At 47.4% G+C, this 25,157-nt stretch overlaps 47 non-coding genes across 47 annotated transcripts; all 47 read left to right on the top strand.

Moving 5' to 3' along the window:
- Positions 1-2,158: 2,158 nt before the first annotated feature.
- On the top strand, positions 2,159-2,231 carry trnav-cac (transfer RNA valine (anticodon CAC)). Its single transcript has one exon. It is a non-coding gene; the product is annotated as a tRNA-Val (tRNA).
- An 87-nt stretch (positions 2,232-2,318) lies between these two features.
- On the top strand, positions 2,319-2,391 carry trnav-uac (transfer RNA valine (anticodon UAC)). The gene has a single exon. It is a non-coding gene; the product is annotated as a tRNA-Val (tRNA).
- A 346-nt stretch (positions 2,392-2,737) lies between these two features.
- Positions 2,738-2,810, top strand: trnav-cac (transfer RNA valine (anticodon CAC)). The gene has a single exon. It is a non-coding gene; the product is annotated as a tRNA-Val (tRNA).
- Positions 2,811-3,048: 238 nt separating this feature from the next.
- On the top strand, positions 3,049-3,121 carry trnav-uac (transfer RNA valine (anticodon UAC)). Its single transcript has one exon. It is a non-coding gene; the product is annotated as a tRNA-Val (tRNA).
- A 346-nt stretch (positions 3,122-3,467) lies between these two features.
- trnav-cac (transfer RNA valine (anticodon CAC)) lies at positions 3,468-3,540 on the top strand. Its single transcript has one exon. It is a non-coding gene; the product is annotated as a tRNA-Val (tRNA).
- A 1,126-nt stretch (positions 3,541-4,666) lies between these two features.
- trnav-cac (transfer RNA valine (anticodon CAC)) lies at positions 4,667-4,739 on the top strand. Its single transcript has one exon. It is a non-coding gene; the product is annotated as a tRNA-Val (tRNA).
- Positions 4,740-4,826: 87 nt separating this feature from the next.
- Positions 4,827-4,899, top strand: trnav-uac (transfer RNA valine (anticodon UAC)). The gene has a single exon. It is a non-coding gene; the product is annotated as a tRNA-Val (tRNA).
- A 346-nt stretch (positions 4,900-5,245) lies between these two features.
- Positions 5,246-5,318, top strand: trnav-cac (transfer RNA valine (anticodon CAC)). The gene has a single exon. It is a non-coding gene; the product is annotated as a tRNA-Val (tRNA).
- Positions 5,319-5,404: 86 nt separating this feature from the next.
- Positions 5,405-5,477, top strand: trnav-uac (transfer RNA valine (anticodon UAC)). Its single transcript has one exon. It is a non-coding gene; the product is annotated as a tRNA-Val (tRNA).
- A 346-nt stretch (positions 5,478-5,823) lies between these two features.
- trnav-cac (transfer RNA valine (anticodon CAC)) lies at positions 5,824-5,896 on the top strand. Its single transcript has one exon. It is a non-coding gene; the product is annotated as a tRNA-Val (tRNA).
- Positions 5,897-6,561: 665 nt separating this feature from the next.
- Positions 6,562-6,634, top strand: trnav-uac (transfer RNA valine (anticodon UAC)). Its single transcript has one exon. It is a non-coding gene; the product is annotated as a tRNA-Val (tRNA).
- A 346-nt stretch (positions 6,635-6,980) lies between these two features.
- trnav-cac (transfer RNA valine (anticodon CAC)) lies at positions 6,981-7,053 on the top strand. The gene has a single exon. It is a non-coding gene; the product is annotated as a tRNA-Val (tRNA).
- A 345-nt stretch (positions 7,054-7,398) lies between these two features.
- Positions 7,399-7,471, top strand: trnav-uac (transfer RNA valine (anticodon UAC)). Its single transcript has one exon. It is a non-coding gene; the product is annotated as a tRNA-Val (tRNA).
- A 346-nt stretch (positions 7,472-7,817) lies between these two features.
- Positions 7,818-7,890, top strand: trnav-cac (transfer RNA valine (anticodon CAC)). Its single transcript has one exon. It is a non-coding gene; the product is annotated as a tRNA-Val (tRNA).
- An 86-nt stretch (positions 7,891-7,976) lies between these two features.
- Positions 7,977-8,049, top strand: trnav-uac (transfer RNA valine (anticodon UAC)). Its single transcript has one exon. It is a non-coding gene; the product is annotated as a tRNA-Val (tRNA).
- A 346-nt stretch (positions 8,050-8,395) lies between these two features.
- trnav-cac (transfer RNA valine (anticodon CAC)) lies at positions 8,396-8,468 on the top strand. Its single transcript has one exon. It is a non-coding gene; the product is annotated as a tRNA-Val (tRNA).
- Positions 8,469-9,133: 665 nt separating this feature from the next.
- trnav-uac (transfer RNA valine (anticodon UAC)) lies at positions 9,134-9,206 on the top strand. Its single transcript has one exon. It is a non-coding gene; the product is annotated as a tRNA-Val (tRNA).
- Positions 9,207-9,552: 346 nt separating this feature from the next.
- On the top strand, positions 9,553-9,625 carry trnav-cac (transfer RNA valine (anticodon CAC)). The gene has a single exon. It is a non-coding gene; the product is annotated as a tRNA-Val (tRNA).
- Positions 9,626-10,751: 1,126 nt separating this feature from the next.
- trnav-cac (transfer RNA valine (anticodon CAC)) lies at positions 10,752-10,824 on the top strand. The gene has a single exon. It is a non-coding gene; the product is annotated as a tRNA-Val (tRNA).
- Positions 10,825-10,911: 87 nt separating this feature from the next.
- Positions 10,912-10,984, top strand: trnav-uac (transfer RNA valine (anticodon UAC)). Its single transcript has one exon. It is a non-coding gene; the product is annotated as a tRNA-Val (tRNA).
- A 346-nt stretch (positions 10,985-11,330) lies between these two features.
- On the top strand, positions 11,331-11,403 carry trnav-cac (transfer RNA valine (anticodon CAC)). The gene has a single exon. It is a non-coding gene; the product is annotated as a tRNA-Val (tRNA).
- An 86-nt stretch (positions 11,404-11,489) lies between these two features.
- On the top strand, positions 11,490-11,562 carry trnav-uac (transfer RNA valine (anticodon UAC)). Its single transcript has one exon. It is a non-coding gene; the product is annotated as a tRNA-Val (tRNA).
- A 346-nt stretch (positions 11,563-11,908) lies between these two features.
- On the top strand, positions 11,909-11,981 carry trnav-cac (transfer RNA valine (anticodon CAC)). The gene has a single exon. It is a non-coding gene; the product is annotated as a tRNA-Val (tRNA).
- A 1,126-nt stretch (positions 11,982-13,107) lies between these two features.
- On the top strand, positions 13,108-13,180 carry trnav-uac (transfer RNA valine (anticodon UAC)). Its single transcript has one exon. It is a non-coding gene; the product is annotated as a tRNA-Val (tRNA).
- Positions 13,181-13,526: 346 nt separating this feature from the next.
- Positions 13,527-13,599, top strand: trnav-cac (transfer RNA valine (anticodon CAC)). The gene has a single exon. It is a non-coding gene; the product is annotated as a tRNA-Val (tRNA).
- A 396-nt stretch (positions 13,600-13,995) lies between these two features.
- trnav-cac (transfer RNA valine (anticodon CAC)) lies at positions 13,996-14,068 on the top strand. Its single transcript has one exon. It is a non-coding gene; the product is annotated as a tRNA-Val (tRNA).
- Positions 14,069-14,473: 405 nt separating this feature from the next.
- On the top strand, positions 14,474-14,546 carry trnaa-ugc (transfer RNA alanine (anticodon UGC)). The gene has a single exon. It is a non-coding gene; the product is annotated as a tRNA-Ala (tRNA).
- Positions 14,547-15,262: 716 nt separating this feature from the next.
- trnav-cac (transfer RNA valine (anticodon CAC)) lies at positions 15,263-15,335 on the top strand. Its single transcript has one exon. It is a non-coding gene; the product is annotated as a tRNA-Val (tRNA).
- An 86-nt stretch (positions 15,336-15,421) lies between these two features.
- Positions 15,422-15,494, top strand: trnav-cac (transfer RNA valine (anticodon CAC)). Its single transcript has one exon. It is a non-coding gene; the product is annotated as a tRNA-Val (tRNA).
- Positions 15,495-16,680: 1,186 nt separating this feature from the next.
- On the top strand, positions 16,681-16,753 carry trnav-uac (transfer RNA valine (anticodon UAC)). Its single transcript has one exon. It is a non-coding gene; the product is annotated as a tRNA-Val (tRNA).
- An 815-nt stretch (positions 16,754-17,568) lies between these two features.
- Positions 17,569-17,641, top strand: trnav-cac (transfer RNA valine (anticodon CAC)). The gene has a single exon. It is a non-coding gene; the product is annotated as a tRNA-Val (tRNA).
- Positions 17,642-18,046: 405 nt separating this feature from the next.
- On the top strand, positions 18,047-18,119 carry trnaa-ugc (transfer RNA alanine (anticodon UGC)). Its single transcript has one exon. It is a non-coding gene; the product is annotated as a tRNA-Ala (tRNA).
- Positions 18,120-18,995: 876 nt separating this feature from the next.
- Positions 18,996-19,068, top strand: trnav-cac (transfer RNA valine (anticodon CAC)). Its single transcript has one exon. It is a non-coding gene; the product is annotated as a tRNA-Val (tRNA).
- An 86-nt stretch (positions 19,069-19,154) lies between these two features.
- trnav-cac (transfer RNA valine (anticodon CAC)) lies at positions 19,155-19,227 on the top strand. Its single transcript has one exon. It is a non-coding gene; the product is annotated as a tRNA-Val (tRNA).
- Positions 19,228-20,724: 1,497 nt separating this feature from the next.
- On the top strand, positions 20,725-20,797 carry trnav-cac (transfer RNA valine (anticodon CAC)). Its single transcript has one exon. It is a non-coding gene; the product is annotated as a tRNA-Val (tRNA).
- Positions 20,798-20,884: 87 nt separating this feature from the next.
- trnav-uac (transfer RNA valine (anticodon UAC)) lies at positions 20,885-20,957 on the top strand. Its single transcript has one exon. It is a non-coding gene; the product is annotated as a tRNA-Val (tRNA).
- Positions 20,958-21,303: 346 nt separating this feature from the next.
- trnav-cac (transfer RNA valine (anticodon CAC)) lies at positions 21,304-21,376 on the top strand. Its single transcript has one exon. It is a non-coding gene; the product is annotated as a tRNA-Val (tRNA).
- An 86-nt stretch (positions 21,377-21,462) lies between these two features.
- trnav-uac (transfer RNA valine (anticodon UAC)) lies at positions 21,463-21,535 on the top strand. Its single transcript has one exon. It is a non-coding gene; the product is annotated as a tRNA-Val (tRNA).
- A 346-nt stretch (positions 21,536-21,881) lies between these two features.
- Positions 21,882-21,954, top strand: trnav-cac (transfer RNA valine (anticodon CAC)). The gene has a single exon. It is a non-coding gene; the product is annotated as a tRNA-Val (tRNA).
- A 664-nt stretch (positions 21,955-22,618) lies between these two features.
- Positions 22,619-22,691, top strand: trnav-cac (transfer RNA valine (anticodon CAC)). Its single transcript has one exon. It is a non-coding gene; the product is annotated as a tRNA-Val (tRNA).
- Positions 22,692-22,777: 86 nt separating this feature from the next.
- On the top strand, positions 22,778-22,850 carry trnav-cac (transfer RNA valine (anticodon CAC)). Its single transcript has one exon. It is a non-coding gene; the product is annotated as a tRNA-Val (tRNA).
- Positions 22,851-23,557: 707 nt separating this feature from the next.
- trnav-uac (transfer RNA valine (anticodon UAC)) lies at positions 23,558-23,630 on the top strand. Its single transcript has one exon. It is a non-coding gene; the product is annotated as a tRNA-Val (tRNA).
- A 195-nt stretch (positions 23,631-23,825) lies between these two features.
- Positions 23,826-23,898, top strand: trnav-cac (transfer RNA valine (anticodon CAC)). Its single transcript has one exon. It is a non-coding gene; the product is annotated as a tRNA-Val (tRNA).
- Positions 23,899-24,134: 236 nt separating this feature from the next.
- trnav-aac (transfer RNA valine (anticodon AAC)) lies at positions 24,135-24,207 on the top strand. Its single transcript has one exon. It is a non-coding gene; the product is annotated as a tRNA-Val (tRNA).
- Positions 24,208-24,294: 87 nt separating this feature from the next.
- trnav-cac (transfer RNA valine (anticodon CAC)) lies at positions 24,295-24,367 on the top strand. Its single transcript has one exon. It is a non-coding gene; the product is annotated as a tRNA-Val (tRNA).
- Positions 24,368-24,772: 405 nt separating this feature from the next.
- Positions 24,773-24,845, top strand: trnaa-ugc (transfer RNA alanine (anticodon UGC)). The gene has a single exon. It is a non-coding gene; the product is annotated as a tRNA-Ala (tRNA).
- Positions 24,846-24,932: 87 nt separating this feature from the next.
- trnav-aac (transfer RNA valine (anticodon AAC)) lies at positions 24,933-25,005 on the top strand. The gene has a single exon. It is a non-coding gene; the product is annotated as a tRNA-Val (tRNA).
- The last annotated feature ends 152 nt before the right edge of the window (positions 25,006-25,157 follow it).

Genomic DNA, 25,157 nt, shown 5'->3' with positions numbered 1-25,157 from the left:
CGAACTTCAACAATCAAACAGATAAACATAAGCTACGTCCCTGAACGCACCATCTCATGTTGTTTCCGTAGTGTAGTGGTTATCACGTTCGCCTAACACGCGAAAGGTCCCCGGTTCGAGACCGGGCGGAAACAGTCGTTGGTGTTTCTTTCTTTGATTCCGAACTTCAACAATCAAACAGATAAACATGCCCTATGTCCCTGAACGCACCATCTGATGTGGTTTCCGTAGTGTAGTGGTTATCACGTTCGCCTCACAAGCGAAAGGTCCCCGTTTCGAGACCGGGCGGAAACAGTCGTTGATGTTTTTTTCTTTGATTCCGAAATTCAACAATCAAACAGATAAACATAAGCTATGTCCCTGAACGCACCATCTCATGTGGTTTACGTAGTGTAGTGGTTATCACGTTCGCCTAACACGCGAAAGGTCCCCGGTTCGAGACCGGGCGGAAACAATCGTTGATGGTTCCTGAACGCACCATCTTATGTGGTTTTCGTAGTGTAGTGGTTATCACGTTCGCGAAAGGTCCCCGTTTCGAGACCGGGCGGAAACAGTGGTCGGTGTTTCTTTCTTTGATTGCGAACTTCAACAATCAAACAGATAAACATAAGCTACGTCCCTGAACGCACCATCTCATGTTGTTTCCGTAGTGTAGTGGTTATCACGTTCGCCTAACACGCGAAAGGTCCCCGGTTCGAGACCGGGCGGAAACAGTCGTTGGTGTTTCTTTCTTTGATTCCGAACTTCAACAATCAAACAGATAAACATGCCCTATGTCCCTGAACGCACCATCTCATGTGGTTTCCGTAGTGTAGTGGTTATCACGTTCGCCTCACACGCGAAAGGTCCCCGGTTCGAGACCGGGTGGAAACAGTCGTTGATGTTTTTTTCTTTATTCCGAACTTCAGCAATCAAACAGATAAACATACACTATGTCCCTGAACGCACCATCTCCTGTGGTTTCCGTAGTGTAGTGGTTATCACGTTCGCCTTACACGCGAAAGGTCCCCGTTTCGAGACCGGGCGGAAACAGTCGTTGTTGTTTTTTTCTTTATTCCGAACTTCAGCAATCAAACAGATAAACATGCGCTATGTCCCTGAACGCACCATCTCATGTGGTTTCCGTAGTGTAGTGGTTATCACGTTCTCCTAACACTCGAAAGGTCCCCGTTTCGAGACCGGGCGGAAACAATCGTTGATGGTTCCTGAACACACCGTCTCATGTGGTTTCCGTAGTGTAGTGGTTATCACGTTCGCGAAAGGTCCCCGGTTCGAGACCGGGCGGAAACAGTCGTTGGTGTTTCTTTCTTTGATTCCGAACTTCAACAATCAAACAGATAAACATAAGCTATGTCCCTGAACGCACCATCTCATGTTGTTTCCGTAGTGTAGTGGTTATCACGTTCGCCTAACACGCGAAAGGTCCCCGGTTCGAGACCGGGCGGAAACAGTCGTTGGTGTTTCTTTCTTTGATTCCGAACTTCAACAATCAAACAGATAAACATAAGCTATGTCCCTGAAGGCACCATCTCATGTGGTTTCCGTAGTGTAGTGGTTATCACATTCGCCTCACACGCGAAAGGTCCCCGTTTCGAGACCGGGCGGAAACAGTCGTTGATGTTTTTTTCTTTGATTCCCAACTTCAACATTCAAACAGATAAACATGCGCTATGTCCCTGAACGCACCATCTCATGTGGTTTCCGTAGTGTAGTGGTTATCACGTTCGCGAAAGGTCCCTGGTTCGAGACCGGGCGGAAACAGTCGTTGATGTTTTTTTCTTTATTCCGAACTTCAGCAATCAAACAGATAAACATACACTATGTCCCTGAACGCACCATCTCCTGTGGTTTCCGTAGTGTAGTGGTTATCACGTTCGCCTTACACGCGAAAGGTCCCCGTTTCGAGACCGGGCGGAAACAGTCGTTGATGTTTTTTTCTTTGATTCCCAACTTCAACATTCAAACAGATATACATAAACTATGTCCCTGAACACACCGTCTCATGTGGTTTTCGTAGTGTAGTGGTTATCACGTTCGCGAAAGGTCCCCGGTTCGAGACCGGGCGGAAACAGTCGTCGGTGTTTCTTTCTTTGATTCCGAACTTCAACAATCAAACAGATAAACATAAGCTATGTCCCTGAAGGCACCATCTCATGTGGTTTCCGTAGTGTAGTGGTTATCACGTTCGCCTCACACGCGAAAGGTCCCCGGTTCGAGACCGGGCGGAAACAGTCGTTGATGTTTTTTTCTTTGATTCCCAACTTCAACATTCAAACAGATATACATAAACTATGTCCCTGAACACGCCATCTCCTGTGGTTTCCGTAGTGTAGTGGTTATCACGTTCGCCTTACACGCGAAAGGTCCCCGGTTCGAGACCGGGCGGAAACAGTCGTTGGTCTTTCTTTCTTTGATTCCGAACTTCAACAATCAAACAGAGAAACATGCGATATGTCCCTGAACGCACCATCTCATGTGGTTTCCGTAGTATAGTGGTTATCACGTTCTCCTAACACTCGAAAGGTCCCCGTTTCGAGACCGGGCGGAAACAATCGTTGATGGTTCCTGAACACACCGTCTCATGTGGTTTCCGTAGTGTAGTGGTTATCACGTTCGCGAAAGGTCCCCGGTTCGAGACCGGGCGGAAACAGTCGTTGGTGTTCCTTTCTTTGATTCCGAACTTCAACAATCAAAAAGATAAACATGCCCTATGTCCCTGAACGCACCATCTCATGTGGTTTCCGTAGTGTAGTGGTTATCACGTTCGCCTCACACGCGAAAGGTCCCCGGTTCGAGACCGGGCGGAAACAGTCGTTGTTGTTTTTTTCTTTGATTCCCAACTTCAACATTCAAACAGATATACATAAACTATGTCCCTGAACACACCATCTCCTGTGGTTTCCGTAGTGTAGTGGTTATCACGTTCGCGAAAGGTCCCCGTTTCGAGACCGGGCGGAAACAGTCGTTGATGTTTTTTTCTTTGATTCCCAACTTCAACATTCAAACAGATATACATAAACTATGTCCCTGAACACACCATCTCCTGTGGTTTCCGTAGTGTAGTGGTTATCACGTTCGCCTTACACGCGAAAGGTCCCCGGTTCGAGACCGGGCGGAAACAGTCGTTGGTCTTTCTTTCTTTGATTCCGAACTTGAACAATCAAACAGAGAAACATGCGATATGTCCCTGAACGCACCATCTCATGTGGTTTCCGTAGTGTAGTGGTTATCACGTTCTCCTAACACTCGAAAGGTCCCCGTTTCGAGACCGGGCGGAAACAATCGTTGATGGTTCCTGAACACACCTTCTCATGTGGTTTCCGTAGTGTAGTGGTTATCACGTTCGCGAAAGGTCCCCGGTTCGAGACCGGGCGGAAACAGTCGTTGGTGTTCCTTTCTTTGATTCCGAACTTCAACAATGAAAAAGATAAACATGCCCTATGTCTCTGAACGCACCATCTCATGTGGTTTCCGTAGTGTAGTGGTTATCACGTTCGCCTCACACGCGAAAGGTCCCCGGTTCGAGACCGGGCGGAAACAGTCGTTGTTGTTTTTTTCTTTATTCCGAACTTCAGCAATCAAACAGATAAACATGCGCTATGTCCCTGAACGCACCATCTCATGTGGTTTCCGTAGTGTAGTGGTTATCACGTTCTCCTAACACTCGAAAGGTCCCCGTTTCGAGACCGGGCGGAAACAATCGTTGATGGTTCCTGAACACACCGTCTCATGTGGTTTCCGTAGTGTAGTGGTTATCACGTTCGCGAAAGGTCCCCGGTTCGAGACCGGGCGGAAACAGTCGTTGGTGTTTCTTTCTTTGATTCCGAACTTCAACAATCAAACAGATAAACATAAGCTATGTCCCTGAACGCACCATCTCATGTTGTTTCCGTAGTGTAGTGGTTATCACGTTCGCCTAACACGCGAAAGGTCCCCGGTTCGAGACCGGGCGGAAACAGTCGTTGGTGTTTCTTTCTTTGATTCCGAACTTCAACAATCAAACAGATAAACATAAGCTATGTCCCTGAAGGCACCATCTCATGTGGTTTCCGTAGTGTAGTGGTTATCACATTCGCCTCACACGCGAAAGGTCCCCGTTTCGAGACCGGGCGGAAACAGTCGTTGATGTTTTTTTCTTTGATTCCCAACTTCAACATTCAAACAGATAAACATGCGCTATGTCCCTGAACGCACCATCTCATGTGGTTTCCGTAGTGTAGTGGTTATCACGTTCGCGAAAGGTCCCTGGTTCGAGACCGGGCGGAAACAGTCGTTGATGTTTTTTTCTTTATTCCGAACTTCAGCAATCAAACAGATAAACATACACTATGTCCCTGAACGCACCATCTCCTGTGGTTTCCGTAGTGTAGTGGTTATCACGTTCGCCTTACACGCGAAAGGTCCCCGTTTCGAGACCGGGCGGAAACAGTCGTTGATGTTTTTTTCTTTGATTCCCAACTTCAACATTCAAACAGATATACATAAACTATGTCCCTGAACACACCGTCTCATGTGGTTTTCGTAGTGTAGTGGTTATCACGTTCGCGAAAGGTCCCCGGTTCGAGACCGGGCGGAAACAGTCGTCGGTGTTTCTTTCTTTGATTCCGAACTTCAACAATCAAACAGATAAACATAAGCTATGTCCCTGAAGGCACCATCTCATGTGGTTTCCGTAGTGTAGTGGTTATCACGTTCGCCTCACACGCGAAAGGTCCCCGGTTCGAGACCGGGCGGAAACAGTCGTTGATGTTTTTTTCTTTGATTCCCAACTTCAACATTCAAACAGATATACATAAACTATGTCCCTGAACACGCCATCTCCTGTGGTTTCCGTAGTGTAGTGGTTATCACGTTCGCCTTACACGCGAAAGGTCCCCGGTTCGAGACCGGGCGGAAACAGTCGTTGGTCTTTCTTTCTTTGATTCCGAACTTCAACAATCAAACAGAGAAACATGCGATATGTCCCTGAACGCACCATCTCATGTGGTTTCCGTAGTGTAGTGGTTATCACGTTCTCCTAACACTCGAAAGGTCCCCGTTTCGAGACCGGGCGGAAACAATCGTTGATGGTTCCTGAACACACCGTCTCATGTGGTTTCCGTAGTGTAGTGGTTATCACGTTCGCGAAAGGTCCCCGGTTCGAGACCGGGCGGAAACAGTCGTTGGTGTTCCTTTCTTTGATTCCGAACTTCAACAATCAAAAAGATAAACATGCCCTATGTCCCTGAACGCACCATCTCATGTGGTTTCCGTAGTGTAGTGGTTATCACGTTCGCCTCACACGCGAAAGGTCCCCGGTTCGAGACCGGGCGGAAACAGTCGTTGTTGTTTTTTTCTTTATTCCGAACTTCAACATTCAAACAGATATACATAAACTATGTCCCTGAACACACCATCTCCTGTGGTTTCCGTAGTGTAGTGGTTATCACGTTCGCCTTACACGCGAAAGGTCCCCGGTTCGAGACCGGGCGGAAACAGTCGTTGGTCTTTCTTTCTTTGATTCCGAACTTGAACAATCAAACAGAGAAACATGCGATATGTCCCTGAACGCACCATCTCATGTGGTTTCCGTAGTGTAGTGGTTATCACGTTCTCCTAACACTCGAAAGGTCCCCGTTTCGAGACCGGGCGGAAACAATCGTTGATGGTTCCTGAACACACCTTCTCATGTGGTTTCCGTAGTGTAGTGGTTATCACGTTCGCGAAAGGTCCCCGGTTCGAGACCGGGCGGAAACAGTCGTTGGTGTTCCTTTCTTTGATTCCGAACTTCAACAATGAAAAAGATAAACATGCCCTATGTCTCTGAACGCACCATCTCATGTGGTTTCCGTAGTGTAGTGGTTATCACGTTCGCCTCACACGCGAAAGGTCCCCGGTTCGAGACCGGGCGGAAACAGTCGTTGTTGTTTTTTTCTTTATTCCGAACTTCAGCAATCAAACAGATAAACATGCGCTATGTCCCTGAACGCACCATCTCATGTGGTTTCCGTAGTGTAGTGGTTATCACGTTCTCCTAACACTCGAAAGGTCCCCGTTTCGAGACCGGGCGGAAACAATCGTTGATGGTTCCTGAACACACCGTCTCATGTGGTTTCCGTAGTGTAGTGGTTATCACGTTCGCGAAAGGTCCCCGGTTCGAGACCGGGCGGAAACAGTCGTTGGTGTTTCTTTCTTTGATTCCGAACTTCAACAATCAAACAGATAAACATAAGCTATGTCCCTGAACGCACCATCTCATGTTGTTTCCGTAGTGTAGTGGTTATCACGTTCGCCTAACACGCGAAAGGTCCCCGGTTCGAGACCGGGCGGAAACAGTCGTCGGTGTTTCTTTCTTTGATTCCGAACTTCAACAATCAAACAGATAAACATAAGCTATGTCCCTGAAGGCACCATCTCATGTGGTTTCCGTAGTGTAGTGGTTATCACGTTCGCCTCACACGCGAAAGGTCCCCGGTTCGAGACCGGGCGTAAACAGTCGTTGATGTTTTTTTCTTTGATTCCCAACTTCAACATTCAAACAGATATACATAAACTATGTCCCTGAACACACCATCTCCTGTGGTTTCCGTAGTGTAGTGGTTATCACGTTCGCCTTACACGCGAAAGGTCCCCGGTTCGAGACCGGGCGGAAACAGTCGTTGGTCTTTCTTTCTTTGATTCCGAACTTGAACAATCAAACAGAGAAACATGCGATATGTCCCTGAACGCACCATCTCATGTGGTTTCCGTAGTGTAGTGGTTATCACGTTCTCCTAACACTCGAAAGGTCCCCGTTTCGAGACCGGGCGGAAACAATCGTTGATGGTTCCTGAACACACCTTCTCATGTGGTTTCCGTAGTGTAGTGGTTATCACGTTCGCGAAAGGTCCCCGGTTCGAGACCGGGCGGAAACAGTCGTTGGTGTTCCTTTCTTTGATTCCGAACTTCAACAATGAAAAAGATAAACATGCCCTATGTCTCTGAACGCACCATCTCATGTGGTTTCCGTAGTGTAGTGGTTATCACGTTCGCCTCACACGCGAAAGGTCCCCGGTTCGAGACCGGGCGGAAACAGTCGTTGTTGTTTTTTTCTTTATTCCGAACTTCAGCAATCAAACAGATAAACATGCGCTATGTCCCTGAACGCACCATCTCATGTGGTTTCCGTAGTGTAGTGGTTATCACGTTCTCCTAACACTCGAAAGGTCCCCGTTTCGAGACCGGGCGGAAACAATCGTTGATGGTTCCTGAACACACCGTCTCATGTGGTTTCCGTAGTGTAGTGGTTATCACGTTCGCGAAAGGTCCCCGGTTCGAGACCGGGCGGAAACAGTCGTTGGTGTTTCTTTCTTTGATTCCGAACTTCAACATTCAAACAGATATACATAAACTATGTCCCTGAACACGCCATCTCCTGTGGTTTCCGTAGTGTAGTGGTTATCACGTTCGCCTTACACGCGAAAGGTCCCCGGTTCGAGACCGGGCGGAAACAGTCGTTGGTCTTTCTTTCTTTGATTCCGAACTTCAACAATCAAACAGAGAAACATGCGATATGTCCCTGAACGCACCATCTCATGTGGTTTCCGTAGTGTAGTGGTTATCACGTTCTCCTAACACTCGAAAGGTCCCCGTTTCGAGACCGGGCGGAAACAATCGTTGATGGTTCCTGAACACACCGTCTCATGTGGTTTCCGTAGTGTAGTGGTTATCACGTTCGCGAAAGGTCCCCGGTTCGAGACCGGGCGGAAACAGTCGTTGGTGTTCCTTTCTTTGATTCCGAACTTCAACAATCAAAAAGATAAACATGCCCTATGTCCCTGAACGCACCATCTCATGTGGTTTCCGTAGTGTAGTGGTTATCACGTTCGCCTCACACGCGAAAGGTCCCCGGTTCGAGACCGGGCGGAAACAGTCGTTGTTGTTTTTTTCTTTATTCCGAACTTCAACATTCAAACAGATATACATAAACTATGTCCCTGAACACACCATCTCCTGTGGTTTCCGTAGTGTAGTGGTTATCACGTTCGCCTTACACGCGAAAGGTCCCCGGTTCGAGACCGGGCGGAAACAGTCGTTGGTCTTTCTTTCTTTGATTCCGAACTTGAACAATCAAACAGAGAAACATGCGATATGTCCCTGAACGCACCATCTCATGTGGTTTCCGTAGTGTAGTGGTTATCACGTTCTCCTAACACTCGAAAGGTCCCCGTTTCGAGACCGGGCGGAAACAATCGTTGATGGTTCCTGAACACACCTTCTCATGTGGTTTCCGTAGTGTAGTGGTTATCACGTTCGCGAAAGGTCCCCGGTTCGAGACCGGGCGGAAACAGTCGTTGGTGTTCCTTTCTTTGATTCCGAACTTCAACAATGAAAAAGATAAACATGCCCTATGTCTCTGAACGCACCATCTCATGTGGTTTCCGTAGTGTAGTGGTTATCACGTTCGCCTCACACGCGAAAGGTCCCCGGTTCGAGACCGGGCGGAAACAGTCGTTGTTGTTTTTTTCTTTATTCCGAACTTCAGCAATCAAACAGATAAACATGCGCTATGTCCCTGAACGCACCATCTCATGTGGTTTCCGTAGTGTAGTGGTTATCACGTTCTCCTAACACTCGAAAGGTCCCCGTTTCGAGACCGGGCGGAAACAATCGTTGATGGTTCCTGAACACACCGTCTCATGTGGTTTCCGTAGTGTAGTGGTTATCACGTTCGCGAAAGGTCCCCGGTTCGAGACCGGGCGGAAACAGTCGTTGGTGTTTCTTTCTTTGATTCCGAACTTCAACAATCAAACAGATAAACATAAGCTATGTCCCTGAACGCACCATCTCATGTTGTTTCCGTAGTGTAGTGGTTATCACGTTCGCCTAACACGCGAAAGGTCCCCGGTTCGAGACCGGGCGGAAACAGTCGTCGGTGTTTCTTTCTTTGATTCCGAACTTCAACAATCAAACAGATAAACATAAGCTATGTCCCTGAAGGCACCATCTCATGTGGTTTCCGTAGTGTAGTGGTTATCACGTTCGCCTCACACGCGAAAGGTCCCCGGTTCGAGACCGGGCGTAAACAGTCGTTGATGTTTTTTTCTTTGATTCCCAACTTCAACATTCAAACAGATATACATAAACTATGTCCCTGAACACACCATCTCCTGTGGTTTCCGTAGTGTAGTGGTTATCACGTTCGCCTTACACGCGAAAGGTCCCCGGTTCGAGACCGGGCGGAAACAGTCGTTGGTCTTTCTTTCTTTGATTCCGAACTTGAACAATCAAACAGAGAAACATGCGATATGTCCCTGAACGCACCATCTCATGTGGTTTCCGTAGTGTAGTGGTTATCACGTTCTCCTAACACTCGAAAGGTCCCCGTTTCGAGACCGGGCGGAAACAATCGTTGATGGTTCCTGAACACACCTTCTCATGTGGTTTCCGTAGTGTAGTGGTTATCACGTTCGCGAAAGGTCCCCGGTTCGAGACCGGGCGGAAACAGTCGTTGGTGTTCCTTTCTTTGATTCCGAACTTCAACAATGAAAAAGATAAACATGCCCTATGTCTCTGAACGCACCATCTCATGTGGTTTCCGTAGTGTAGTGGTTATCACGTTCGCCTCACACGCGAAAGGTCCCCGGTTCGAGACCGGGCGGAAACAGTCGTTGTTGTTTTTTTCTTTATTCCGAACTTCAGCAATCAAACAGATAAACATGCGCTATGTCCCTGAACGCACCATCTCATGTGGTTTCCGTAGTGTAGTGGTTATCACGTTCTCCTAACACTCGAAAGGTCCCCGTTTCGAGACCGGGCGGAAACAATCGTTGATGGTTCCTGAACACACCGTCTCATGTGGTTTCCGTAGTGTAGTGGTTATCACGTTCGCGAAAGGTCCCCGGTTCGAGACCGGGCGGAAACAGTCGTTGGTGTTTCTTTCTTTGATTCCGAACTTCAACAATCAAACAGATAAACATAAGCTATGTCCCTGAACGCACCATCTCATGTTGTTTCCGTAGTGTAGTGGTTATCACGTTCGCCTAACACGCGAAAGGTCCCCGGTTCGAGACCGGGCGGAAACAGTCGTTGGTGTTTCTTTCTTTGATTCCGAACTTCAACAATCAAACAGATAAACATAAGCTATGTCCCTGAAGGCACCATCTCATGTGGTTTCCGTAGTGTAGTGGTTATCACATTCGCCTCACACGCGAAAGGTCCCCGTTTCGAGACCGGGCGGAAACAGTCGTTGATGTTTTTTTCTTTGATTCCCAACTTCAACATTCAAACAGATAAACATGCGCTATGTCCCTGAACGCACCATCTCATGTGGTTTCCGTAGTGTCGTGGTTATCACGTTCGCGAAAGGTCCCTGGTTCGAGACCGGGCGGAAACAGTCGTTGATGTTTTTTTCTTTATTCCGAACTTCAGCAATCAAACAGATAAACATACACTATGTCCCTGAACGCACCATCTCCTGTGGTTTCCGTAGTGTAGTGGTTATCACGTTCGCCTTACACGCGAAAGGTCCCCGTTTCGAGACCGGGCGGAAACAGTCGTTGATGTTTTTTTCTTTGATTCCCAACTTCAACATTCAAACAGATATACATAAACTATGTCCCTGAACACACCGTCTCATGTGGTTTTCGTAGTGTAGTGGTTATCACGTTCGCGAAAGGTCCCCGGTTCGAGACCGGGCGGAAACAGTCGTCGGTGTTTCTTTCTTTGATTCCGAACTTCAACAATCAAACAGATAAACATAAGCTATGTCCCTGAAGGCACCATCTCATGTGGTTTCCGTAGTGTAGTGGTTATCACGTTCGCCTCACACGCGAAAGGTCCCCGGTTCGAGACCGGGCGGAAACAGTCGTTGATGTTTTTTTCTTTGATTCCCAACTTCAACATTCAAACAGATATACATAAACTATGTCCCTGAACACGCCATCTCCTGTGGTTTCCGTAGTGTAGTGGTTATCACGTTCGCCTTACACGCGAAAGGTCCCCGGTTCGAGACCGGGCGGAAACAGTCGTTGGTCTTTCTTTCTTTGATTCCGAACTTCAACAATCAAACAGAGAAACATGCGATATGTCCCTGAACGCACCATCTCATGTGGTTTCCGTAGTGTAGTGGTTATCACGTTCTCCTAACACTCGAAAGGTCCCCGTTTCGAGACCGGGCGGAAACAATCGTTGATGGTTCCTGAACACACCGTCTCATGTGGTTTCCGTAGTGTAGTGGTTATCACGTTCGCGAAAGGTCCCCGGTTCGAGACCGGGCGGAAACAGTCGTTGGTGTTCCTTTCTTTGATTCCGAACTTCAACAATCAAAAAGATAAACATGCCCTATGTCCCTGAACGCACCATCTCATGTGGTTTCCGTAGTGTAGTGGTTATCACGTTCGCCTCACACGCGAAAGGTCCCCGGTTCGAGACCGGGCGGAAACAGTCGTTGTTGTTTTTTTCTTTATTCCGAACTTCAACATTCAAACAGATATACATAAACTATGTCCCTGAACACACCATCTCCTGTGGTTTCCGTAGTGTAGTGGTTATCACGTTCGCCTTACACGCGAAAGGTCCCCGGTTCGAGACCGGGCGGAAACAGTCGTTGGTCTTTCTTTCTTTGATTCCGAACTTGAACAATCAAACAGAGAAACATGCGATATGTCCCTGAACGCACCATCTCATGTGGTTTCCGTAGTGTAGTGGTTATCACGTTCTCCTAACACTCGAAAGGTCCCCGTTTCGAGACCGGGCGGAAACAATCGTTGATGGTTCCTGAACACACCTTCTCATGTGGTTTCCGTAGTGTAGTGGTTATCACGTTCGCGAAAGGTCCCCGGTTCGAGACCGGGCGGAAACAGTCGTTGGTGTTCCTTTCTTTGATTCCGAACTTCAACAATGAAAAAGATAAACATGCCCTATGTCTCTGAACGCACCATCTCATGTGGTTTCCGTAGTGTAGTGGTTATCACGTTCGCCTCACACGCGAAAGGTCCCCGGTTCGAGACCGGGCGGAAACAGTCGTTGTTGTTTTTTTCTTTATTCCGAACTTCAGCAATCAAACAGATAAACATGCGCTATGTCCCTGAACGCACCATCTCATGTGGTTTCCGTAGTGTAGTGGTTATCACGTTCTCCTAACACTCGAAAGGTCCCCGTTTCGAGACCGGGCGGAAACAATCGTTGATGGTTCCTGAACACACCGTCTCATGTGGTTTCCGTAGTGTAGTGGTTATCACGTTCGCGAAAGGTCCCCGGTTCGAGACCGGGCGGAAACAGTCGTTGGTGTTTCTTTCTTTGATTCCGAACTTCAACAATCAAACAGATAAACATAAGCTATGTCCCTGAACGCACCATCTCATGTTGTTTCCGTAGTGTAGTGGTTATCACGTTCGCCTAACACGCGAAAGGTCCCCGGTTCGAGACCGGGCGGAAACAGTCGTTGGTGTTTCTTTCTTTGATTCCGAACTTCAACAATCAAACAGATAAACATAAGCTATGTCCCTGAAGGCACCATCTCATGTGGTTTCCGTAGTGTAGTGGTTATCACGTTCGCCTCACACGCGAAAGGTCCCCGTTTCGAGACCGGGCGGAAACAGTCGTTGATGTTTTTTTCTTTGATTCCCAACTTCAACATTCAAACAGATAAACATGCGCTATGTCCCTGAACGCACCATCTCATGTGGTTTCCGTAGTGTAGTGGTTATCACGTTCGCGAAAGGTCCCTGGTTCGAGACCGGGCGGAAACAGTCGTTGATGTTTTTTTCTTTATTCCGAACTTCAGCAATCAAACAGATAAACATACACTATGTCCCTGAACGCACCATCTCCTGTGGTTTCCGTAGTGTAGTGGTTATCACGTTCGCCTTACACGCGAAAGGTCCCCGTTTCGAGACCGGGCGGAAACAGTCGTTGATGTTTTTTTCTTTGATTCCCAACTTCAACATTCAAACAGATATACATAAACTATGTCCCTGAACACACCGTCTCATGTGGTTTTCGTAGTGTAGTGGTTATCACGTTCGCGAAAGGTCCCCGGTTCGAGACCGGGCGGAAACAGTCGTCGGTGTTTCTTTCTTTGATTCCGAACTTCAACAATCAAACAGATAAACATAAACTATGTCCCTGAACGCACCATCTCATGTGGTTTCCGTAGTGTAGTGGTTATCACGTTCGCCTTACACGCGAAAGGTCCCCGGTTCGAGACCGGGCGGAAACAGTCGTTGGTCTTTCTTTCTTTGATTCCGAACTTCAACAATCAAACAGAGAAACATGCGATATGTCCCTGAACGCACCATCTCATGTGGTTTCCGTAGTGTAGTGGTTATCACGTTCTCCTAACACTTGAAAGGTCCCCGTTTCGAGACCGGGCGGAAACAATCGTTGATGGTTCCTGAACACACCGTCTCATGTGGTTTCCGTAGTGTAGTGGTTATCACGTTCGCGAAAGGTCCCCGGTTCGAGACCGGGCGGAAACAGTCGTTGGTGTTCCTTTCTTTGATTCCGAACTTCAACAATCAAAAAGATAAACATGCCCTATGTCCCTGAACGCACCATCTCATGTGGTTTCCGTAGTGTAGTGGTTATCACGTTCGCCTCACACGCGAAAGGTCCCCGGTTCGAAACCGGGCGGAAACAGTCGTTGTTGTTTTTTTCTTTATTCCGAACTTCAGCAATCAAACAGATAAACATGCGCTATGTCCCTGAACGCACCATCTCATGTGGTTTCCGTAGTGTAGTGGTTATCACGTTCGCGAAAGGTCCCTGGTTCGAGACCGGGCGGAAACAGTCGTTGATGTTTTTTTCTTTATTCCGAACTTCAGCAATCAAACAGATAAACATAAGCTATGTCCCTGAACGCACCATCTCATGTTGTTTCCGTAGTGTAGTGGTTATCACGTTCGCCTAACACGCGAAAGGTCCCCGGTTCGAGACCGGGCGGAAACAGTCGTTGGTGTTTCTTTCTTTGATTCTGAACTTCAACAATCAAACAGATAAACATGCCCTATGTCCCTGAACGCACCATCTCATGTGGTTTCCGTAGTGTAGTGGTTATCACGTTCGCCTCACACGCGAAAGGTCCCCGGTTCGAGACCGGGCGGAAACAGTCGTTGATGTTTTTTTCTTTATTCCGAACTTCAGCAATCAAACAGATAAACATACACTATGTCCCTGAACGCACCATCTCCTGTGGTTTCCGTAGTGTAGTGGTTATCACGTTCGCCTTACACGCGAAAGGTCCCCGTTTCGAGACCGGGCGGAAACAGTCGTTGATGTTTTTTTCTTTGATTCCGAAATTCAACAATCAAACAGATAAACATAAGCTATGTCCCTGAACGCACCATCTCATGTGGTTTCCGTAGTGTAGTGGTTATCACGTTCGCCTCACACGCGAAAGGTCCCCTGTTCGAGACCGGGCGGAAACAGTCGTTGATGTTTTTTTCTTTATTCCAAACTTCAGCAATCAAACAGATAAACATAAGCTATGTCCCTGAACGCACCATCTCATGTTGTTTCCGTAGTGTAGTGGTTATAACGTTCGCCTTGCACGCGAAAGGTCCCCGGTTCGAGACCGGGCGGAAACAGTCGTTGATGTTTTTTTCTTTGATTCCGAAATTCAACAATCAAACAGATAAACATAAGCTATGTCCCTGAACGCACCATCTCATGTGGTTTCCGTAGTGTAGTGGTTATCACGTTCGCCTAACACGCGAAAGGTCCCCGGTTCGAGACCGGGCGGAAACAGTCGTTGGTGTTTCTTTCTTTGATTCCGAACTTCAACAATCAAACAGATAAACATAAGCTATGTCCCTGAAGGCACCATCTCATGTGGTTTCCGTAGTGTAGTGGTTATCACGTTCGCCTCACATGCGAAAGGTCCCCGTTTCGAGACCGGGCGGAAACAGTCGTTGATGTTTTTTTCTTTGATTCCCAACTTCAACATTCAAACAGATAAACATGCGCTATGTCCCTGAACGCACCATCTCATGTGGTTTCCGTAGTGTAGTGGTTATCACGTTCGCGAAAGGTCCCTGGTTCGAGACCGGGCGGAAACAGTCGTTGATGTTTTTTTCTTTATTCCGAACTTCAGCAATCAAACAGATAAACATACACTATGTCCCTGAACGCACCATCTCCTGTGGTTTCCGTAGTGTAGTGGTTATCACGTTCGCCTTACACGCGAAAGGTCCCCGTTTTGAGACCGGGCGGAAACAGTCGTTGATGTTTTTTTCTTTATTCCGAACTTCAGCAATCAAACAGATAAACATGCCCTATGTCCCTGAACGCACCATCTCATGTGGTTTCCGTAGTGTAGTGGTTATCACGTTCGCCTCACACGCGAAAGGTCCCCGGTTCGAGACCGGGCGGAAACAGTCGTTGATGTTTTTTTCTTTATTCCAAACTTCAGCAATCAAACAGATAAACATACACTATGTCCCTGAACACACCATCTCCTGTGGTTTCCGTAGTGTAGTGGTTATCACGTTCGCCTCACACGCGAAAGGTCCCCGGTTCGAGACCGGGCGGAAACAGTTGTTGATGTTTTTTTCTTTATTCCAAACTTCAGCAATCAAACAGGTAAACATACACTATGTCCCTGAACGCACCATCTCATGTTGTTTCCGTAGTGTAGTGGTTATCACGTTCGCCTAACACGCGAAAGGTCCCCGGTTCGAGACCGGGCGGAAACAGTCGTTGGTGTTTCTTTCTTTGATTCCGAACTTCAACAATCAAACAGATAAACATAAGCTATGTCCCTGAAGGCACCATCTCATGTGGTTTCCGTAGTGTAGTGGTTATCACGTTCGCCTCACACGCGAAAGGTCCCCGTTTCGAGACCGGGCGGAAACAGTCGTTGATGTTTTTTTCTTTGATTCCCAACTTCAACATTCAAACAGATAAACATGCGCTATGTCCCTGAACGCACCATCTCATGTGGTTTCCGTAGTGTAGTGGTTATCACGTTCGCGAAAGGTCCCTGGTTCGAGACCGGGCGGAAACAGTCGTTGATGTTTTTTTCTTTATTCCGAACTTCAGCAATCAAACAGATAAACATACACTATGTCCCTGAACGCACCATCTCCTGTGGTTTCCGTAGTGTAGTGGTTATCACGTTCGCCTTACACGCGAAAGGTCCCCGTTTCGAGACCGGGCGGAAACAGTCGTTGATGTTTTTTTCTTTGATTCCCAACTTCAGCAATCAAACAGATAAACATACACTATGTCCCTGAACGCACCATCTCATGTTGTTTCCGTAGTGTAGTGGTTATCACGTTCGCCTAACACGCGAAAGGTCCCCGGTTCGAGACCGGGCGGAAACAGTCGTTGGTGTTTCTTTCTTTGATTCCGAACTTCAACAATCAAACAGATAAACATAAGCTATGTCCCTGAAGGCACCATCTCATGTGGTTTCCGTAGTGTAGTGGTTATCACGTTCGCCTCACACGCGAAAGGTCCCCGTTTCGAGACCGGGCGGAAACAGTCGTTGATGTTTTTTTCTTTGATTCCCAACTTCAACATTCAAACAGATAAACATGCGCTATGTCCCTGAACGCACCATCTCATGTGGTTTCCGTAGTGTAGTGGTTATCACGTTCGCGAAAGGTCCCTGGTTCGAGACCGGGCGGAAACAGTCGTTGATGTTTTTTTCTTTATTCCGAACTTCAGCAATCAAACAGATAAACATACACTATGTCCCTGAACGCACCATCTCCTGTGGTTTCCGTAGTGTAGTGGTTATCACGTTCGCCTTACACGCGAAAGGTCCCCGGTTCGAGACCGGGCGGAAACAGTCGTTGGTCTTTCTTTCTTTGATTCCGAACTTCAACAATCAAACAGAGAAACATGCGATATGTCCCTGAACGCACCATCTCATGTGGTTTCCGTAGTGTAGTGGTTATCACGTTCTCCTAACACTTGAAAGGTCCCCGTTTCGAGACCGGGCGGAAACAATCGTTGATGGTTCCTGAACACACCGTCTCATGTGGTTTCCGTAGTGTAGTGGTTATCACGTTCGCGAAAGGTCCCCGGTTCGAGACCGGGCGGAAACAGTCGTTGGTGTTCCTTTCTTTGATTCCGAACTTCAACAATCAAAAAGATAAACATGCCCTATGTCCCTGAACGCACCATATCATGTGGTTTCCGTAGTGTAGTGGTTATCACGTTCGCCTCACACGCGAAAGGTCCCCGGTTCGAAACCGGGCGGAAAGAGTCGTTGTTGTTTTTTTCTTTATTCCGAACTTCAGCAATCAAACAGATAAACATGCGCTATGTCCCTGAACGCACCATCTCATGTGGTTTCCGTAGTGTAGTGGTTATCACGTTCGCGAAAGGTCCCTGGTTCGAGACCGGGCGGAAACAGTCGTTGATGTTTTTTTCTTTATTCCGAACTTCAGCAATCAAACAGATAAACATAAGCTATGTCCCTGAACGCACCATCTCATGTTGTTTCCGTAGTGTAGTGGTTATCACGTTCGCCTAACACGCGAAAGGTCCCCGGTTCGAGACCGGGCGGAAACAGTCGTTGGTGTTTCTTTCTTTGATTCTGAACTTCAACAATCAAACAGATAAACATGCCCTATGTCCCTGAACGCACCATCTCATGTGGTTTCCGTAGTGTAGTGGTTATCACGTTCGCCTCACACGCGAAAGGTCCCCGGTTCGAGACCGGGCGGAAACAGTCGTTGATGTTTTTTTCTTTATTCCGAACTTCAGCAATCAAACAGATAAACATACACTATGTCCCTGAACGCACCATCTCCTGTGGTTTCCGTAGTGTAGTGGTTATCACGTTCGCCTTACACGCGAAAGGTCCCCGTTTCGAGACCGGGCGGAAACAGTCGTTGATGTTTTTTTCTTTGATTCCGAAATTCAACAATCAAACAGATAAACATAAGCTATGTCCCTGAACGCACCATCTCATGTGGTTTCCGTAGTGTAGTGGTTATCACGTTCGCCTCACACGCGAAAGGTCCCCTGTTCGAGACCGGGCGGAAACAGTCGTTGATGTTTTTTTCTTTATTCCAAACTTCAGCAATCAAACAGATAAACATAAGCTATGTCCCTGAACGCACCATCTCATGTTGTTTCCGTAGTGTAGTGGTTATAACGTTCGCCTTGCACGCGAAAGGTCCCCGGTTCGAGACCGGGCGGAAACAGTCGTTGATGTTTTTTTCTTTGATTCCGAAATTCAACAATCAAACAGATAAACATAAGCTATGTCCCTGAACGCACCATCTCATGTGGTTTCCGTAGTGTAGTGGTTATCACGTTCGCCTAACACGCGAAAGGTCCCCGGTTCGAGACCGGGCGGAAACAGTCGTTGGTGTTTCTTTCTTTGATTCCGAACTTCAACAATCAAACAGATAAACATAAGCTATGTCCCTGAAGGCACCATCTCATGTGGTTTCCGTAGTGTAGTGGTTATCACGTTCGCCTCACATGCGAAAGGTCCCCGTTTCGAGACCGGGCGGAAACAGTCGTTGATGTTTTTTTCTTTGATTCCCAACTTCAACATTCAAACAGATAAACATGCGCTATGTCCCTGAACGCACCATCTCATGTGGTTTCCGTAGTGTAGTGGTTATCACGTTCGCGAAAGGTCCCTGGTTCGAGACCGGGCGGAAACAGTCGTTGATGTTTTTTTCTTTATTCCGAACTTCAGCAATCAAACAGATAAACATACACTATGTCCCTGAACGCACCATCTCCTGTGGTTTCCGTAGTGTAGTGGTTATCACGTTCGCCTTACACGCGAAAGGTCCCCGTTTTGAGACCGGGCGGAAACAGTCGTTGATGTTTTTTTCTTTATTCCGAACTTCAGCAATCAAACAGATAAACATAAGCTATGTCCCTGAACGCACCATCTCATGTTGTTTCCGTAGTGTAGTGGTTATCACGTTCGCCTAACACGCGAAAGGTCCCCGGTTCGAGACCGGGCGGAAACAGTCGTTGGTGTTTCTTTCTTTGATTCTGAACTTCAACAATCAAACAGATAAACATGCCCTATGTCCCTGAACGCACCATCTCATGTGGTTTCCGTAGTGTAGTGGTTATCACGTTCGCCTCACACGCGAAAGGTCCCCGGTTCGAGACCGGGCGGAAACAGTCGTTGATGTTTTTTTCTTTATTCCAAACTTCAGCAATCAAACAGATAAACATACACTATGTCCCTGAACACACCATCTCCTGTGGTTTCCGTAGTGTAGTGGTTATCACGTTCGCCTCACACGCGAAAGGTCCCCGGTTCGAGACCGGGCGGAAACAGTTGTTGATGTTTTTTTCTTTATTCCAAACTTCAGCAATCAAACAGATAAACATACACTATGTCCCTGAACGCACCATCTCATGTTGTTTCCGTAGTGTAGTGGTTATCACGTTCGCCTAACACGCGAAAGGTCCCCGGTTCGAGACCGGGCGGAAACAGTCGTTGGTGTTTCTTTCTTTGATTCCGAACTTCAACAATCAAACAGATAAACATAAGCTATGTCCCTGAAGGCACCATCTCATGTGGTTTCCGTAGTGTAGTGGTTATCACGTTCGCCTCACACGCGAAAGGTCCCCGTTTCGAGACCGGGCGGAAACAGTCGTTGATGTTTTTTTCTTTGATTCCCAACTTCAACATTCAAACAGATAAACATGCGCTATGTCCCTGAACGCACCATCTCATGTGGTTTCCGTAGTGTAGTGGTTATCACGTTCGCGAAAGGTCCCTGGTTCGAGACCGGGCAGAAACAGTCGTTGATGTTTTTTTCTTTATTCCGAACTTCAGCAATCAAACAGATAAACATACACTATGTCCCTGAACGCACCATCTCCTGTGGTTTCCGTAGTGTAGTGGTTATCACGTTCGCCTTACACGCGAAAGGTCCCCGTTTCGAGACCGGGCGGAAACAGTCGTTGATGTTTTTTTCTTTGATTCCCAACTTCAGCAATCAAACAGATAAACATACACTATGTCCCTGAACGCACCATCTCATGTTGTTTCCGTAGTGTAGTGGTTATCACGTTCGCCTAACACGCGAAAGGTCCCCGGTTCGTGACCGGGCGGAAACAGTCGTTGGTGTTTCTTTCTTTGATTCCGAACTTCAACAATCAAACAGATAAACATAAGCTATGTCCCTGAAGGCACCATCTCATGTGGTTTCCGTAGTGTAGTGGTTATCACATTCGCCTCACACGCGAAAGGTCCCCGTTTCGAGACCGGGCGGAAACAGTCGTTGATGTTTTTTTCTTTGATTCCCAACTTCAACATTCAAACAGATAAACATGCGCTATGTCCCTGAACGCACCATCTCATGTGGTTTCCGTAGTGTAGTGGTTATCACGTTCGCGAAAGGTCCCTGGTTCGAGACCGGGCGGAAACAGTCGTTGATGTTTTTTTCTTTATTCCGAACTTCAGCAATCAAACAGATAAACATACACTATGTCCCTGAACGCACCATCTCCTGTGGTTTCCGTAGTGTAGTGGTTATCACGTTCGCCTTACACGCGAAAGGTCCCCGTTTCGAGACCGGGCGGAAACAGTCGTTGATGTTTTTTTCTTTGATTCCCAACTTCAACATTCAAACAGATATACATAAACTATGTCCCTGAACACACCGTCTCATGTGGTTTTCGTAGTGTAGTGGTTATCACGTTCGCGAAAGGTCCCCGGTTCGAGACCGGGCGGAAACAGTCGTCGGTGTTTCTTTCTTTGATTCCGAACTTCAACAATCAAACAGATAAACATAAGCTATGTCCCTGAAGGCACCATCTCATGTGGTTTCCGTAGTGTAGTGGTTATCACGTTCGCCTCACACGCGAAAGGTCCCCGGTTCGAGACCGGGCGGAAACAGTCGTTGATGTTTTTTTCTTTGATTCCCAACTTCAACATTCAAACAGATATACATAAACTATGTCCCTGAACACGCCATCTCCTGTGGTTTCCGTAGTGTAGTGGTTATCACGTTCGCCTTACACGCGAAAGGTCCCCGGTTCGAGACCGGGCGGAAACAGTCGTTGGTCTTTCTTTCTTTGATTCCGAACTTCAACAATCAAACAGAGAAACATGCGATATGTCCCTGAACGCACCATCTCATGTGGTTTCCGTAGTGTAGTGGTTATCACGTACTCCTAACACTCGAAAGGTCCCCGTTTCGAGACCGGGCGGAAACAATCGTTGATGGTTCCTGAACACACCGTCTCATGTGGTTTCCGTAGTGTAGTGGTTATCACGTTCGCGAAAGGTCCCCGGTTCGAGACCGGGCGGAAACAGTCGTTGGTGTTCCTTTCTTTGATTCCGAACTTCAACAATCAAAAAGATAAACATGCCCTATGTCCCTGAACGCACCATCTCATGTGGTTTCCGTAGTGTAGTGGTTATCACGTTCGCCTCACACGCGAAAGGTCCCCGGTTCGAGACCGGGCGGAAACAGTCGTTGTTGTTTTTTTCTTTATTCCGAACTTCAACATTCAAACAGATATACATAAACTATGTCCCTGAACACACCATCTCCTGTGGTTTCCGTAGTGTAGTGGTTATCACGTTCGCCTTACACGCGAAAGGTCCCCGGTTCGAGACCGGGCGGAAACAGTCGTTGGTCTTTCTTTCTTTGATTCCGAACTTGAACAATCAAACAGAGAAACATGCGATATGTCCCTGAACGCACCATCTCATGTGGTTTCCGTAGTGTAGTGGTTATCACGTTCTCCTAACACTCGAAAGGTCCCCGTTTCGAGACCGGGCGGAAACAATCGTTGATGGTTCCTGAACACACCTTCTCATGTGGTTTCCGTAGTGTAGTGGTTATCACGTTCGCGAAAGGTCCCCGGTTCGAGACCGGGCGGAAACAGTCGTTGGTGTTCCTTTCTTTGATTCCGAACTTCAACAATGAAAAAGATAAACATGCCCTATGTCTCTGAACGCACCATCTCATGTGGTTTCCGTAGTGTAGTGGTTATCACGTTCGCCTCACACGCGAAAGGTCCCCGGTTCGAGACCGGGCGGAAACAGTCGTTGTTGTTTTTTTCTTTATTCCGAACTTCAGCAATCAAACAGATAAACATGCGCTATGTCCCTGAACGCACCATCTCATGTGGTTTCCGTAGTGTAGTGGTTATCACGTTCTCCTAACACTCGAAAGGTCCCCGTTTCGAGACCGGGCGGAAACAATCGTTGATGGTTCCTGAACACACCGTCTCATGTGGTTTCCGTAGTGTAGTGGTTATCACGTTCGCGAAAGGTCCCCGGTTCGAGACCGGGCGGAAACAGTCGTTGGTGTTTCTTTCTTTGATTCCGAACTTCAACAATCAAACAGATAAACATAAGCTATGTCCCTGAACGCACCATCTCATGTTGTTTCCGTAGTGTAGTGGTTATCACGTTCGCCTAACACGCGAAAGGTCCCCGGTTCGAGACCGGGCGGAAACAGTCGTTGGTGTTTCTTTCTTTGATTCCGAACTTCAACAATCAAACAGATAAACATAAGCTATGTCCCTGAACGCACCATCTCCTGTGGTTTCCGTAGTGTAGTGGTTATCACGTTCGCCTTACACGCGAAAGGTCCCCGTTTTGAGACCGGGCGGAAACAGTCGTTGATGTTTTTTTCTTTATTCCGAACTTCAGCAATCAAACAGATAAACATGCCCTATGTCCCTGAACGCACCATCTCATGTGGTTTCCGTAGTGTAGTGGTTATCACGTTCGCCTCACACGCGAAAGGTCCCCGGTTCGAGACCGGGCGGAAACAGTCGTTGATGTTTTTTTCTTTATTCCAAACTTCAGCAATCAAACAGATAAACATACACTATGTCCCTGAACACACCATCTCCTGTGGTTTCCGTAGTGTAGTGGTTATCACGTTCGCCTCACACGCGAAAGGTCCCCGGTTCGAGACCGGGCGGAAACAGTTGTTGATGTTTTTTTCTTTATTCCAAACTTCAGCAATCAAACAGATAAACATACACTATGTCCCTGAACGCACCATCTCATGTTGTTTCCGTAGTGTAGTGGTTATCACGTTCGCCTAACACGCGAAAGGTCCCCGGTTCGAGACCGGGCGGAAACAGTCGTTGGTGTTTCTTTCTTTGATTCCGAACTTCAACAATCAAACAGATAAACATGCGCTATGTCCCTGAACGCACCATCTCATGTGGTTTCCGTAGTGTAGTGGTTATCACGTTCGCGAAAGGTCCCTGGTTCGAGACCGGGCGGAAACAGTCGTTGATGTTTTTTTCTTTATTCCGAACTTCAGCAATCAAACAGATAAACATACACTATGTCCCTGAACGCACCATCTCCTGTGGTTTCCGTAGTGTAGTGGTTATCACGTTCGCCTTACACGCGAAAGGTCCCCGTTTCGAGACCGGGCGGAAACAGTCGTTGATGTTTTTTTCTTTGATTCCCAACTTCAACATTCAAACAGATATACATAAACTATGTCCCTGAACACACCGTCTCATGTGGTTTTCGTAGTGTAGTGGTTATCACGTTCGCGAAAGGTCCCCGGTTCGAGACCGGGCGGAAACAGTCGTCGGTGTTTCTTTCTTTGATTCCGAACTTCAACAATCAAACAGATAAACATAAACTATGTCCCTGAACGCACCATCTCATGTGGTTTCCGTAGTGTAGTGGTTATCACGTTCGCCTTACACGCGAAAGGTCCCCGGTTCGAGACCGGGCGGAAACAGTCGTTGGTCTTTCTTTCTTTGATTCCGAACTTCAACAATCAAACAGAGAAACATGCGATATGTCCCTGAACGCACCATCTCATGTGGTTTCCGTAGTGTAGTGGTTATCACGTTCTCCTAACACTTGAAAGGTCCCCGTTTCGAGACCGGGCGGAAACAATCGTTGATGGTTCCTGAACACACCGTCTCATGTGGTTTCCGTAGTGTAGTGGTTATCACGTTCGCCTCACACGCGAAAGGTCCCCGGTTCGAAACCGGGCGGAAACAGTCGTTGTTGTTTTTTTCTTTATTCCGAACTTCAGCAATCAAACAGATAAACATGCGCTATGTCCCTGAACGCACCATCTCATGTGGTTTCCGTAGTGTAGTGGTTATCACGTTCGCGAAAGGTCCCTGGTTCGAGACCGGGCGGAAACAGTCGTTGATGTTTTTTTCTTTATTCCGAACTTCAGCAATCAAACAGATAAACATAAGCTATGTCCCTGAACGCACCATCTCATGTTGTTTCCGTAGTGTAGTGGTTATCACGTTCGCCTAACACGCGAAAGGTCCCCGGTTCGAGACCGGGCGGAAACAGTCGTTGGTGTTTCTTTCTTTGATTCTGAACTTCAACAATCAAACAGATAAACATGCCCTATGTCCCTGAACGCACCATCTCATGTGGTTTCCGTAGTGTAGTGGTTATCACGTTCGCCTCACACGCGAAAGGTCCCCGGTTCGAGACCGGGCGGAAACAGTCGTTGATGTTTTTTTCTTTATTCCGAACTTCAGCAATCAAACAGATAAACATACACTATGTCCCTGAACGCACCATCTCCTGTGGTTTCCGTAGTGTAGTGGTTATCACGTTCGCCTTACACGCGAAAGGTCCCCGTTTCGAGACCGGGCGGAAACAGTCGTTGATGTTTTTTTCTTTGATTCCGAAATTCAACAATCAAACAGATAAACATAAGCTATGTCCCTGAACGCACCATCTCATGTGGTTTCCGTAGTGTAGTGGTTATCACGTTCGCCTCACACGCGAAAGGTGCCCTGTTCGAGACCGGGCGGAAACAGTCGTTGATGTTTTTTTCTTTATTCCAAACTTCAGCAATCAAACAGATAAACATAAGCTATGTCCCTGAACGCACCATCTCATGTTGTTTCCGTAGTGTAGTGGTTATAACGTTCGCCTTGCACGCGAAAGGTCCCCGGTTCGAGACCGGGCGGAAACAGTCGTTGATGTTTTTTTCTTTGATTCCGAAATTCAACAATCAAACAGATAAACATAAGCTATGTCCCTGAACGCACCATCTCATGTGGTTTCCGTAGTGTAGTGGTTATCACGTTCGCCTAACACGCGAAAGGTCCCCGGTTCGAGACCGGGCGGAAACAGTCGTTGGTGTTTCTTTCTTTGATTCCGAACTTCAACAATCAAACAGATAAACATAAGCTATGTCCCTGAAGGCACCATCTCATGTGGTTTCCGTAGTGTAGTGGTTATCACGTTCGCCTCACATGCGAAAGGTCCCCGTTTCGAGGCCGGG

Source organism: Gasterosteus aculeatus, chromosome X (assembly GCF_964276395.1).
Source record: "Gasterosteus aculeatus chromosome X, fGasAcu3.hap1.1, whole genome shotgun sequence".
NCBI classification, from domain to species: domain Eukaryota; kingdom Metazoa; phylum Chordata; class Actinopteri; order Perciformes; family Gasterosteidae; genus Gasterosteus; species Gasterosteus aculeatus.
The sequence above is the reverse complement of the archived record's forward strand: the minus strand, read 5'-3'. Positions and strand labels throughout refer to the sequence as shown.